This window comes from Eumetopias jubatus, unplaced genomic scaffold (assembly GCF_037043125.1).
Source record: "Eumetopias jubatus isolate StellerSeaLion01/CBP00866 unplaced genomic scaffold, mEumJub1_p1.0 scaffold_1, whole genome shotgun sequence".
Classification (NCBI taxonomy): domain Eukaryota; kingdom Metazoa; phylum Chordata; class Mammalia; order Carnivora; family Otariidae; genus Eumetopias; species Eumetopias jubatus.
This window is the reverse complement of record NW_028274807.1, coordinates 113822753-113835479: the sequence shown is the minus strand read 5'-3', so window position 1 is coordinate 113835479 and position 12727 is coordinate 113822753.

The following is a 12727-nucleotide window of genomic DNA, read 5'->3' as shown; positions in this document are numbered from 1 at the left end:
ATATATCTTTAATTCCTAAATTCTCAAAAAGATTGGATGAGAAGGGGCAGAGAGAGAGAAGAGACTATCAAGAGTCATTTTATCTTAAAATGAAACAATTTAAAAAAAAATAGTTAAGATGACTACAAGTTTAAGAAAATGAGCGGATACCTTCTGAGAACTTAAATATGATTTCTATGCATATCTAGTTGCCTGCATTTCTAAACCCAAAGCCAAACTACGTAGACTACCATTCACATTTTCTGTCAAACTTACAGAACTGTTTTTGAAATGGTTCATATCTGACATACTATTAATTAAATAATGAAGGTAAACTAACAAATCTAATCTGTTAATTAAGAAATTCTTGGGGAGGTTATTAAAAAACAGAGGTAGTCTCCTTAATTATTTTCTATATCATTTGTGTTGACTCTTCTTGCAAGCCTCTCTGTATTACAATTCTCTGCAAGGTGCTTGTTCTTAAATTTACCTTTTCTCTTTTGCATTCTGGTGTTGTTGTTTATACCTTTCTCCTACTTTTGTGCATCACCAAAATTCTATGTGGAACACAGCTTTGTTCTGTTTTGGTTTTTTGTTAACAAACTTCCCCCTGCTCTGACCCATAGCCCACCAGAGAGAAGGTAATTTCTGCCCAGAGAACAAGAGAAGGGTCTTCCAAGGGAGAACTGGTGATCCACCACCTGCAGATCGTTAAAGGAAGCCTGAAAGCAACCTGGTCAATGTTTAGAGAAAGGACAGTGGCTCTCAGACATTCAAATTTATATCCCCAGGTTGTGGTTTGAGTTGGTACTGTCCTGGTCAACGGCATCCTCCTGGAATGAAAAAAGTAAATACTCCTCTCTCCCAAAGTAATGACACTCCCTTGAGGAATACTGAAAATGTCCCTGTTTTTCTTAATTTGTCCTCCCTGTCTCTGCAGTCCTATCTGCCCCCAGAAATTAAGCCCCCCAAATCAGTGAGGTTTTGCCATCTTGCTGGTAATGAAAGGAATGTGGAAAATTCTGAACCCAGCTAGAAACCACAGCCAAGGGAAATTCATTTTTTTTTCCTATGTCAAAGTTCAGGGAAAGGCAGCCTAGGTCTCTAAATCATTTCTAACCTACAATGTGGAGGTTAAAAAGAAGGTTTAAACCAATTCTAGATTTTTACAAGATGTTTTCTCCTCCTGCTAAAGTGTTTAATTTTATTGAGGGAAGTATTCAGAACCATAAAGCTAAGGAATTGGTCAAACTTCCCCAGTCCCACGGGGTTCCCAGAGTCCTGAGAACCTCTTGACTCTCATGGCTCCTCCAGGACCAATAAATCCTCCAGGATCTTCGGGTTCATTTCCCAAAACTCCTCATTACTAATTGTCCTGAGCATTAGTCCCTCAGTTTTCCCCACTATTCCTCTCTCTTGCTTCATTCACCCCCCTTCTTTGCGGAAAAGTCATTTGTAAGGGAACTACATTATTGTGCCCATTTTATCAAACAAGAATCTGTTGCCTTCCCTAAACATAAACTTTCCTCCACTACCAGTTTTGTTTCCTGGTCATCTTATCGACTTTTCTGAAAGGGGGGGGACTGAAGAGAGATGTGTATCCCACATCTAAATCGTCTTGTATTTAACTAGTAACTAGCAATCATCCGACATTAATTTATACGGTTTGTACAAATACCTAAGCTATTTAAAAGGCTGCTCCAGGTCGTGTGTGGCAGGGAACATCTATCTGGTGAATAGGCAGTGTCACACGGTAGCATGCTCCCTTGTCAAGGCCGATTGTGTTTTAGGCAAACATTTGCGCAAACATAAAGGCAAAGGTCAAGGACTGTTCAGTCCCAGTATGCGCTAATTCACCTAGCGAACCAATGGGGCAAAAGTTGCATTTTATATGCTCGCCCCGCCAGACCCAGGCGCAGGAGTCGCGCCTGCTCAGGAACAGAATCGCCTCCGATCAACCCTCAGCTCCCTCGTCAATTTCTCTCCGGCTGCCTAGTCAATTTCCCTCGGGTCACTCAAAAAACTCGCAAAGTCGCATTTGCCAACATCTGGATCAGCTCTGCCCAATGTTTGGCGCATCACGTGTTTATTCCTCATTCCTGAGTAGGGGAGAACTAATAATAAATAAAATCTGGCTTACGGCAGACGTTTGCAGGTCGCTGTTTGGTACTTAAATGAACGACCACTCGGCACGGGCGCCTAAATATCCATGCCATGGAATACATGGCAGACTAACAACAGTATTCACACCACTGAACCGAATCCCAGAGCCTCTGGTTAGTGAGAGCAAAGTGCCTATAACTACGCATTCGTAACACATGTCTGTGGAAATGTGTGCGCGCGTGCATGGAGCCGCCTTTCGAGTTTCTTTGGGGCCACTTTCCTGCAATTCAGAGAACACAGGGCATTGCTTTCCAGGGAAATATGCTTCCCACACTAATATGTCTACACTATCGCCCACAGATCAATCCTAGTTATTTTCCTAGCCCCTGAAAAAAAAATACAATTTCGAGTGGACGTCAACTTGAGCAACTCGGAAGTGAAATACTTTTAGGGTTAAACAAACGCGCGCGCGCTCCAACCCTAGAGTTTACTTTGCATCAATAATCATCTGGCGAGAACCAATGGCTGAGTTTTTCTAAACCGTCCATTTAAGGGAAGAGTTTTTTCCTCTGATAAACCCGAGCGTCGCAGCTGTGCGCGTCCACAAGCAAGTAGTTTACACGTGCAATATTCATTCCTGAGACGGGCGAGCCACTGGCTCAGCTGCGGAGCGGCGCGGCGCTGGCCCGGGGCTAGATTCGTGACTTGTTGCCACTGTGGCTGGAGCGCGGCTCTCCAAACCTCAGCACTCAGGTCTCGCTGGCCTCTGGGACCGTGATGACAGAGCTAGGGAAGAAAGCACCTCCCTGTAAAACACTCGCAAAACCAGGGCAAAGTCGCAGGAGGCGGCCACCCCAGGAGGGAGCCTGGAGTTACTTTCTCTCCCCTAAAAACAACAGGAAAACTCAAAGTGCATTTTTATTGCGTTCCAAAACCAAAGAGAAAACAGGAGGAAAAAAAAAAGTAACTTACCCCGACCTGCCACAATACTACATTTTGAGCGTCCTTTAACACTGATTCTTCCTTTAGCGCTGCAGTCTTTTCTTTCCTCTTGCCAGAAAACAACTTGCAAACTAGCTGCGGTTTAAAAAACAACAACAAAAAAGAAACTAACAAAACAAAACAAAAACATCTAAAACTAAGTAAAACCGGGTTCTACCCTTCTCATATCTTGCCAGCTAGACTCTGCCTCAAATAGTTCTTCCTTCATCCTTTCTTTACCAAAATTTTCAAAACACCACCTGGGCAGCTTCACAAGGCTTAAAGTTTGTGTAGTTTGTGTGAGCAAGTGTGCTGGTGTGCGTGTGAGTGTGTGTGTGTGTGTGTGTGCGTGCGCGCGCGCGTGTGCGGGTGTGGGAGTTAGTTGCTTTTAAAAAGACGTCGTTGTCATTCAGAGTAATAAAAGTGTGGCCCCCATCTTTGGGTGTGGGTTTTTACATGCACCTCTCATTTCAGTTAACTTTTTTAAAGCTGAGAAAAGCTGCTAGCTTACTTTCGGGAGACTTTGCTCGTTATTCATCTGTTTAGTCGCCTCAGAGGCACAAAAGCGGATCCGCGGCGTTATGAAAAATGGCCTGGGCGCGGAGAATGTCACAGTGGTCGGCGTATTATTTTAGCCGTCTTAAAAAAAAAAAAAAAAAAAAAAAACTCAGGGAAAGTTTGCTTTTGATGAATTCAATAAAAGAGAAGCTGCAACGGAAGAGATTTTCAGCTAAAATCATACAGCATGGGGCAGAGCTTAAAACAGCCAGATGGCCAAAGGTAGAGGGACCCTCTTGGTTTCAAAACCCAGATCTAGAATTCCGCCGGCTGAGCTTCTTAGCTTATTTAATCCCGCATGTATCTTTATTTTTTTTTTCAATTGATTTCCCCGCTCTTTTTTCCACCTCCCTTTTCGTCCCCCACCTCTCTCCCCACCCCAGAAGTTGCTGGTGAGACCCCGTCTTGGGATTTGCAGAAGTCATTTTTCAATTTCCCCTTTGATAAAAGAGTTAAAGTTTTGAGCGCGCGGCACCGAGCAAAGCTAACTGTGAAGGCGGTAGGCCCACTCATTGCGGGCCATCGTCAGGATCTTGGTTCAAATGCCACAGCCTCTGACGTCTTGGGGCAGCTAAGACTTTTGAATATGAGGGCTAACATGTTCGTCCCATCCAGCCCCACTCCCATCCCCACCGCCTGTCACCGCGGAAAATCGGAAGAGTTTGGCTCATCCCCAGCCCTTATAGATCCCTCCCTTGCGATCCCAATGCATGGGATCGTTGCATTCTAGGTAAATTTCTTAGGGGTGCCTTATAACATTCTTAGGGGGCAGAGAGGCACAGATTGGGGTGGCAACAAAGGTTCCATCCGGACTTTGGGGTGGGAATTGTGAAATTAATATGCATCTTTTTTGAGCCCCATTCTTGGAGTCAGATGTTGGTTAAGCAGAGAAATAGGAGGTGGGGAGAAGTAATAAACGTTCACAGCACCTGGAGCTCTTCCTTTCCAGATAGCGGGAAGGGCCTGAAGCCACCCAGGATCTTATCCCTCATCATCAGCCCTGACAAGATTGAGTCCTGTCAACGAGTTTGGCCACCACCTCGGGGAAGGCCTCCGGATGGACTCCACCCTAGCCTAACTGCTTCTCTACTGGCCTGGGGAACTGGGTGTGGTGAAGGGGTGGGTTTTCCGAAGGGTTTGGTGATTTGGGACCCCAGGAACCCAGATCTAAGCCTGGAAGATACCTCTCCAATTGCAGGGGATTTGGAGGCATGGGTGGGAAAGAAGACAGGATCCTGGAGAGTAAAGATTAGCACTAGAGATGTATCGACTTCCTGGCGCCTGCCGCGCCAAGAAAGGGAAGGCAGTATCTGAACTGCCCCAACCTTCCCAAAGGGGAGAGGCAACCCAAGGAAGGAGAACAGTGGGCCCTTTGGATGAGAGCTGCTCCAAGTACTCGGTCTGACGCTTCCTGGCTGAAGGACCCTGAACAAAGTCATTTAAACTACTCCAACTTTGTGTTTCCTCATCTCTAAAATGGGCACAAAAATAGAATGTTTCAAATGGTGTTTTTTGGGGCGCCTGGGTGGCTCAGTTGGTTAAGCGACTGCCTTTGGCTCAGGTCATGATCCTGGAGTCCCGGGATCGAGTGCCGCATTGGGCTCCCTGCTCGGCAGGGAGTCTGCTTCTCCCTCTGACCCTCCCCCCTCTCATGCTCTCTCTATCTCATTCTCTCTCTCAAATAAATAAATAAAATCTTTTAAAAAATGGTGTTTTTTGTTTGTTCGTTAGCTTTAAATAGGACTGTGAATGCAAAACGGGTATAGAAAGTGCACAATAAATACTTATGTGTTGGTATTACTGCTGCTGTTGTTTTTCACTATAAATGCTGACTTAGGTTTTGCTGTTGAGGGTACCTCAAAGCATAAGCTCCTGGTAAGTGGTTCTCTGTACCCATGTCCTCACTCTGTTGGCTCTGAAGATCCAAAAGTGTACAGTCTGGGACCCTTGGAGCCTGATAGAGACCTGAAGGATCCCAGGATGAAACCAACTCTCCCCGCCTGTGTCAACCCAGCTCCACGGAGTGTCTGGTCACCCTACTCCTTTTCCAGGGCAAGCTGCAGAACCCCAGGTATCTGTAGGAAGATCTGGAGTAGCCCCAACCTTCCTCCCTTAAAGGTGCATGGACCCTAGAAAAAAAAGCCTCCAAAGCTGAGTTGGAGAAGATCCTTTGGAAAAGACGAGGTGATGCTTTTCTACCTTTTGGAAGTGAAGGAAAAACAACCTTAGGAAGGAACCAGAGAAAGATGCCTGGGAGACTGAGAGCGTCAGCCCCGCACACTCCAAGTTTACACCTCAGTCCCCCCCACTTCAAGTATTTTTATTTTCGCAGAGAATGCCGGGATAAAACATCCTCCTTCTCAGCTGACCTGCAAGGGGGGTGGGGGGGGATGAGTGGCGGCCCTTGAATGGAAGTCGGAGCCCTCCAGTGCTCCGGGACCCTGGAGGAAGGAGGTACAGCAGTGGATGCACCTCTGAATTACGCTATCAAAATCAAAGTCCCCATTTTGGGGGGCAAACATACTAAAAAACCCACAAGATGTGGGGCTGGCCCGCATTAACCAGCATTTAGAGGCACATAAGCCCTTTGACTGCCGCTTGGAGTCCCCCACTTATTCATGATGTTTGAAGTGTGGAAAATTGTTCCTAGGCTCCACCGTGTCTGAGGAGCCAAATTGACAGACTTCCTGTCAATTTTTGGTCTACCCTGGGTATCTCGCTCCTCATACTCAAATTAGTGCAGTGCCTGGTATTCCAGGTGCAGTGGTGCAGGTCCTCGGCCACCTCAACAGTAAGGGTACCAACAGTCTAGCTTTGGCCCTGGCTGTCAGACGCTTGCACCTGTGGGGGAAGCTGGACCCTCTGTGCAGTCCCCGCCTTCTCTTTTTTGACACCCCGCTGCTGCCAAGGCTCCTTCCCACGCAGGTGACAGCATTTCCAGGCACTGGTCACCTTGAATATTTTTATACCTTCAAAAATGGAAATAGGAGAGAGAGGAATAACCTGACAGAAGTTTGTGTCTTGGTCATTTGTAAATGGGAGGATATCGATTTGGTTTAACCTGAGGATTTCTGTACTTTTAACTCAGAAATAAACTGCTGGTAGCCAATAGATGTTTGTGGGGGTGGGGTGGGGTGGGTTTAAATAACTGTCCTAACAGACCCCTGACCTTCTGGGCTGAAGATTTCTTATGATTAATAAATGGGTTTTGCTTTGCCCTTTACAATTATAATAAAACTATTGGGGACTCTTCCCACTTAAACAGGTGACCAGCTCAGACATGATGAATGATGATCCATTCCAAAACATTCATTTTTGCCTCAGCTTTTATGACACCCCATTCTAACAACTCGGCAGGCCAAAGTTTGCTTCACAAATCCCACCTCCACCCCCAATACAACATCTCTCTTACTCTCTCCTTCTTAATTCTCACTTGTTCTTGGCTTTCTGGGTTGGTTCTGGCTTTCTGGGCAAGTATCAATCGAAAGGAACTTGGGCACAGAGTGGACGGCGCACCCTCCCGAGGTGGAGCTTTCGCATTAATTGTCCCAATAAATTGAGATATAGTGTGCATAATGCAATGGAGCAATATGGTTATAGTCCACGTGTATGACTTAATTAAGCTATTTGCAGCTTGATGCTGCAAGTCAACGGGTGTGCAAGTGGATTAACAATTGCCCGCTCCCTTATCCTCAGGATGGCGCATAATTACTTTACTAGCGGTACATATCAATTTTTGATGATTGCGGAAGCCATGCTCACTTCACCAAGAAGCCGCTTAATAACTCTCCGTTGTGTATTAAAAAAGTAGTGTTTGGAAATATTTCGAAGTCACTCCCAACATTTTTATAGGTTCTGACCGTGGCCTTTAATGGGCCGCCGTTTTATTCCTGATACATATTTTATAAAGGGGCAAAGGCTAAACTACAAGTCCGTGCTCTGAGAGGGAATTGGGAGTCCGCTTCCTGCTTTCCACAGCGAATGCCTCGCGAGCGATTGCTGGCAGTCAAGTTGGCTGAAGAGGATGTAATGGACCTGTATAAAGGCAAAGGCTTGCAGCTGGGCAGCCACTTCTAAAACTGTCTCTCTCTGGTTCCTCTCTCTCTCTCTCTCTCTCTCTCTCTCTCTCTCTCTCACACACACACACACACACACACCTTTGTCTACTTTAAGATAATCATGGGAGAATGTGAGCTCTACCTCATTCCAGCACCCCCTTCTCACCTCCACAAACAACACTATGTCCCAAAGGGTGCATGCCCCTCATGGGCAAGGCTAAGGGAGGTAAGGCGTCTGGTGGCGCTGCGGGGTGGTGTGTACTAACACGAGTTGATAAAATTTGCAAGAGAGCTAATAAAATTACCCAACGTGATGACAGAGAGAGACATTGACATTCTGACTTCCTAGGCTCCTTGCCCTTTGTTTAGAGTAAGATGGCACCAAACCCCAGCTCACTTCCACCCGTGGCTGGGGATGGGCGGTGATCATGTGTATTTATTTGTTCCATGTGATTTACTATTTGAATCTTAAGTCAAGGCTGGTCGTTTGACCTCTCTGGATTGAATTAAATCCATCACCTATAATTTTATTAAAAAGCCCTGTGGCCATCAATCATAATGAGAGCATGGGGAGTCAACATTTTCCAAGGAAATGTGTCAACTTCATGGACACATGGCACTTATGCCATCCCTTTCCTGTCCTGAGCTGAGCAGGCACACACCTGCAGTTCCCTCTGAGCATAAAGGGTCAATGAAGCATCCAATGGGTGGTGGTATTTGGGAGGAGTTCTTTGCATTTCTAGGACCAAAGCTGGGTGAGATGGTGCCCATCCCCTGATTTAAACCAAGTTCTAAATGAGGCCCCTTCCTCTGGACTCAAGAGCTGGTTTACAAACTGCATCCATCCTCAATCTAAAGGAAATTTCGTAAAATTCCAAAAGATGAAGCCAAGATCAGAGCTGCTTTCCCTCATTCCTGATACTGCTGCTGTAAACCACTTTGAAATTACAGCATATCTCAGCTGCACTTCCATCTGAGTTTCCATGTTATTGCTTGCTAGTGAAATAAATGTAACAGCAGTTTCATTAAAAAATTTCACTGTAAAATTTCTAGTGGTCTTTTAGACCCAAGTCAACATTAATTCTTAAAACTAAGGTTGCAGAGTCCCTGTTTTGAAGGTTTCCTGGTCGAAGTTGATTTGTTCTTGTACCTGAAGCAGGTGATGTTTCTGCAGACATCTGAATGACAGCGGGAGTGAAGGACAAATCTAATAAAGCCTAATAAAGCGTGAGCGTCAAAATGTCATTAAACTTACAAAAATGAGACTCAAAATCACCAAAAAGGTAAATGTCTTCATTAGTCTGATCTCTGAAGACTGTCGAACATTTCATTAATTTATAATTTATGATTGTTTGACAAATATTGAAAAGTATGTAAATATGAGCTGGATAATGTCTTTTCTGCGGGAGATGAGGAAATGACCCAAACTGTACATGCCTGCAAGATTACACACAGGACCCAGCTCTCTGTTATCAAACTGTGCCGCCCCTTTAGCCAACATATTGTGCAAGTGACAAGTGAAATAGTGCAGATAAACCAATGGTTTAAAACGTAATAAAGACAACAGCCATTTGCATTTTTTACATTTTATTACAAAGGTAATTTACTATGACACATTTCTGAATGTAATTTATGAAAACATGTTAAAGCAATTACATCGTGTATACAGCCCTCAGAGCTACAAAATTCAGATAAATAATAATATTATAGATCTTTAGAGACTCACTATTGAAAACATATCATAAAGGGAACCTTTTATTTCAAAAATGGGTTGTACAGAAGAAAATAATGGCATTAAATTTTAAAATTAAGAATAAAATCTTGAAGAACAATAGAAGGTAAATGAATAATATGCTTTGCTGGAGTTACAAAATTAAATCTTCATGGTAACAATTTGCTTATTTCACAGGGCTTATTATCAGCATTTTTTTTTCCTTCCTAGAGTCAATGTTAGGTGAAAAGTATTAAAGGTTCCTTAAGAGGGAGATACAGAGGAATGCATGTTTCCTCTTTCAAACTTCTGAGCTCATTCCTTCTCTCCATTTCTCTTTCCCAAAGCACAGAACTGTACCAGCTTTAAAAAGTAACAGAGAAATCCATTCCCCGAAGGTCAGTATGTCTGAACTGATCCTTCAAGATTTTCTACACCAGCCTGTCATAAGCTATCAAAACAGGAGAAGATTCGTTTGGGGGAAAGGGAAGAAAAGTTTACAAAATAGAGCATGAAATTAAAATGAGAGACATTTCATTTCTCTCCCCACTCCCTAGACATTAATTTATGTTGTAATAACTCTGTATTTTAAAATTGGGAATGCATGATTAGATACTTTAGATGCAGCCTCCAACTATTTTTATCAACTTTTGTTTCGTGGGGCAGAGGAATCTGTCTTCCTTTTGTGTGCGCAGGTACAACACTTTGTAAATGTTTAACTTTAAAGGCAAACTGTAAAGTAAATCTGAAATCAGGACTCTTTTCCTGCCTATGGGGGCATGCTCTGGGTTTACTCCACAACTTTGAGACTATCTCAAGGCCCACTATAGGTTTCCTGAACGATCCCTTAGGAATGTTACCTGCTATTACAGACTTACAGTCATAATTCCCCTACCAGCCATATTAAAATCTCTCCAACCTAAAGAAAAAGGCTCTTGGCACCACTCAAATCCGAACTTGTGGGTCACCAGGTGCATGTAATAATCGTTTCCTGATCTTCTCTTTCACTTGGGGGTCCTACTAGCCCACAGTAACTGACCTCCAAAGCTTCCCCTCCTCCCCAGTTCAAACACCCAACACCCCCAAATGGATGCAGAGGGGCTTGGGCCCTTGAACAGTGCCTATAGAGTCCCACCCAGCTATTAAAGGTGGGGCCATTGCCCAACGTGGTCTCAGTCGCCTCGAGAGCAATGGGCAGGTGAGTCCCCGCCTACGAAATTCTTTAACCTGCCTCCTGCTAGACATTTGGCATTAGAACTGACCACACCGCTAACGTTTCTACAACCTTCAGGTGAAGCTAGCGCTGCTGCTGCCCCACCAACGATCCCTCAGGTCCGCATTGCTGGCGGACAAATCCTCAGCCCAGCGGGCCCAAACTTCGGGACCGATCCCTGACTGCTACACTATCATTTTAGCGGCATGGGTCGCCCTTCTACCCTGCGTTAGAACCGATTCTTACTTTAACACTGGGATTCGCCACCCCTCCCACCCCCAACATCGATCCCTATCCCAGCCAAGATTGGTGCCTAAGTCTGATTGTCCTTGGCCCTAGCCGGGTCTCTGCGACTCTCCCTTGCCTCCAGAGCTGGACTGGGCCAAGGAGGTGGGCTGTGGGTTACTTTTAACCAGGGTTAAGTCAGTCCTCCGCTCCAGCCTTTGTCTCTCTTGGAATGTTTAGGGGCTGCATATGCTTTTGTGTTGCAAACAGCAAGCGGGGTCCCCAGGAGTCCCTGACCCCATGCCTTGGCAGGAACACGGTTTCCCTGGACAACTGTGGCTGGGCCGACTCCCGGCGGTAGTCTTGCGCAGGCACGCTGCCACGCACACCAGCGCCAGCGCAGACTTGCGGCCCCCGCACACATACAAAGAAAAGTTCCTAAGTAAGTAAGTAAGTGAGTAAATACGTAAGTAAGTAAATAAATAAATAAATGCACTGATGGTGAACTACCTAAATGGGTGGACTAGATAAAGAGAGAAATATAATGAGGGAGGAGATCAATAAAGAGAGAAGGAAAGAAAAAATATACCTGCTGATGTGTCAACTTCAGTGGGCAAATAATCTAGTAACAAATGAAACAATGAAAGGGCTGCATTGTTTTCTATTACGCTCTCCATATATGACCATGTGTATATCTGAAATGGCCATGTTTTGATGACTTAGAGATATGAAAAAACAAACTTTCCCGTGGTGTTTTTCCCCCCTTTTCCTCTGTTTGTCAAGCCTTTCTTTCCAAATAGATGATTTTAAAAAGAAGGCAAAGGAGAAGAAGAAAAAACCTCACCACCATCACCACCCAAGAAATGATAAATAGCGTCGCATTGCTAATCGCTGGAGGGCGCGTTTACCAATTCATAATCATTTATTCTTGGTGATGTATGGCTCTTACACTTAAATCTGAAAAGCTTCTATTTGAAGGTGTAAATAGCTTTTTTTTTCCTTTCTTTCCTGCAGTAAACCTTCCTGCATTAGCAGTGATTGATCTCATGTACAATTCGTCCCAGAGTGCTATTTTACAGGGGGAACACTAGCTTTTGGAGATTAACTGGGGAGTCTGTTACATATTAATGAAGCCGGGAGATATACTAACGTTTTGGTAATTTAGTTATTTGTGTCTATAGCTATCGTCGTTATTTTCTTTTAGACCCCTGCGGTTGTTATCCATCGAATTAAAAAGTGGTCCTTAGAATAATTTTTTTTTCCACTGGCAACTAAACGCCATTTAATGTGAAAAACAAATGTTGACTTCTCTCTTGAAGGAAGTGTTTCTTGGCAAGACATCAAAGTGTTTTAAACTGTATTAGTGGGTTATGTTAGTTTTCTTACCCGGAGCCTGCACTAAAGTAATGACTAATGGGGGGAAAAAAGAAAAGAAAAATATCTCAGCCTGCCTCTAAGAAAAATTATGTAATCTAGGAGAAGGGGATAAGGTTAAAACTTTAGGATAAAAGTGTTTTTGGCAAGAGGTTCCCCAAAACATTTGGAAATACAAACTTAAGTTTGCGAGTAGGGTTGGGGGAGAAGCAGTGGTTGTTCATTGATCTGCAACTTGATAATTAATATCCCACCAAATGAGACATCAGTGTCATTAATGCCTATGTTCATGGAGAAAGGCTTTGAGTGAATTGCAATCCTAAATAAAATCCACATTCCACAGAGAAGTTGCTTCATGGCTCTGAATAAAATGGCATTGATTCTGTTTTCTTGTAGGATTTTTATGGGGAAAGAGTGTATCTAAAATGCTCTGGCTTCCCACAGAAGACCCGGGGGGAGTGTCTCTGGGCAGGTAGCCTCTGCACATACCTCCCAATTCCCCAGTTCTGTAGAGGATTCAGGACC